The sequence below is a fragment of the Penaeus monodon genome, chromosome 29 (assembly GCF_015228065.2).
Source record: "Penaeus monodon isolate SGIC_2016 chromosome 29, NSTDA_Pmon_1, whole genome shotgun sequence".
Taxonomy (NCBI): domain Eukaryota; kingdom Metazoa; phylum Arthropoda; class Malacostraca; order Decapoda; family Penaeidae; genus Penaeus; species Penaeus monodon.
The window spans coordinates 29,920,464-29,922,588 of NC_051414.1; the positions used below are offsets into that span (position 1 = coordinate 29,920,464).

At 29.0% G+C, this 2,125-nt stretch overlaps 1 protein-coding gene across 2 annotated transcripts in view; it reads right to left on the reverse strand.

Annotated features, from left to right (window-relative positions):
* Positions 1-1,714, reverse strand: part of LOC119592131 (zinc finger and BTB domain-containing protein 7A-like) — a 13,140-nt gene extending 11,426 nt beyond the window's left edge. For both annotated transcript variants that reach the window (XR_005230407.1, XM_037940950.1), the window contains exon 1: positions 1,622-1,714. The gene's annotated coding sequence lies outside the window, so the exon portion shown is untranslated. The remainder of the gene's footprint in view (positions 1-1,621) is intronic.
* Between the last annotated feature and the right edge of the window lie 411 nt (positions 1,715-2,125).

Sequence of the window (2,125 nt, forward strand, 5' to 3'; positions counted from 1 at the left end):
GAGGAAAAGGGAAGAGGGAAGAAGAAGAAGGGGAAGAGAAGAGGAAAATGAGAAGGAGGAAGAGGAAGAAGAGGAGCAGGAAGAGAAAGAAAAAGAGAAGGAAGAGGAAGTGAGAGAGGAAGCAAAATTTGGAAGGAAGAAAAAAGAACAACAAAGAAAACGAAATGGAAGAGATAGAGGAAGAGGGGGGGGAAAAAAATTCTGTAAGGAGGAAGGAAAGGAGGCAAATTAGTGGAAGAAGACGGAGCATCAAATTTGCAGAATGGAAACAGTAAGGAGGAGAAAGAGAGAAGAAGGAGACGGGCAAAGATAAGGAGAAGGCAAAGATAAGGCGAGAGGAAGGAGGCAGGCAAAGATAAAGAGAAGATAAAGAGAATGAAGATAAACAATAAGAAGAATCAGAGGAGGAGGAGTTAACGAGGATGAATGACGAACTACTACAGGCAGAAGAATTTAATAAAAGATAGGAAAAAGGAAAAGAAGAAGAAAAGAAATGGAAAAAGAGGAGAAGAGAAGCAAAGAAAAGAGAACAAAAGAAAAGAAAAGAAATGAAAGAAAAAAAAAAGGAGAAAAGAAATTGAAAATGAAAAAGAAAATAGATAAAAAAATAGATAAAATGAAAGTGAATAAATAAAAAAAAGAAAAACTCATGAAATAAAAAAAAAAAAAGAGAGAGAAAGAAGAAAAAGGAAAAAGAGAACAGAAAAAAAAAATGAAAAGGGAAAGAAAAAAGAGATAAAAGATAAACAAGGTATAGAAAACAAGAAGAAAGGAGTAGAATACGGTAGAAGGGGAGAAATAAAGAAAATTAATAATAACAATAATAATATTCATTAACAAAAGTAGAAACACAGTAGAATAATTGTTTCATAAATTTAGCTAATAATAGTGAAATTGATAGCAACAATAACATGAATGGAATTAATTATAATATATATATTTTTTTTCTCTTCCAAAAATCAAAATGTTTGATATGTTACTCAGTTGCATGAAAATCATAATGGATTAATTCTAAATTACAAAATGATATGTAAATTATAGGTATATTTTCATAAACTGTTTTTTTAAGCTAAAATACTAATGACAGAACAAAGGGTCTGTTATAATTTAATCACAATTGTAATCCATAAAATCTTAAATCATCAAATTAAATAAAAATTCATAGAAACATTTCTAATAACATAGAAAAATAAACTAAATTCCTGAATCTCCTTTGTTTCATCCAATATATATTTCTATCAAATATTTATATGAATTTGTTATCAAAGCAATAAGTAATTTATATGGAACAATGATGTATAATTACAACAGCATTATCCGTTTAACAAAAAATTAATCAACCCTAGATTATTTTAGCATAAATTCAGCCGTGAAATATATTATCTTAAAAGTACTATGGCAACACACACAACGCATGGCAAAGCTTACTAATAAAATATAATTCCTTTTAAACTGTAATTCTATCTCATTCCTCCAATATTTTACCCAAAGAACGAATAAATTTCTCTCCTAAGGACACAAGAAACACTGTCATGCATCAGTTTATCCTTAAAATCCAAGAATACCAGTTATAGAGCAACTATAACTATAACTTGTATACCATAACGCCAACGCAACTTACTTTATTACAAATTGATAAAATAATACTAAAGTGCGGTTCGTAATAAAGGCGATTCTGGTTCCAATAATTTCTAGTGGAAACCACCTGTGTAGGATATCCTTTTGTTAATATAATATCGGTGTTATCGTAGGATATAAAATCAATAGTAATTTGTTCGTCCATTTACTTGTATTGATTGTATGATATATATTTCCCTTCCTTTTGGGTTTTTTTTTCATATCTTTTCGACTTAACGAATCTATACGAAAGGGTTTTTTCTATGGATTATCCTATTTTCTTTACATTTTACTGTATACTCCGTTCGTATTTAATCATCTTAAAACTATTTTCATTCTAATACCGAAAATAAAACAAATGCAATTCCAAAAGAAAAGAGAAATTAAGAATATCAGGAACAGCGTGAACGAAAATTAATGAAAAACGAAACAGTAAATATAAATAATAACTCTAAACCGGTTCCGTACAATATCAAGTACAAATTGATTTATAAGAAATACCTAAGTC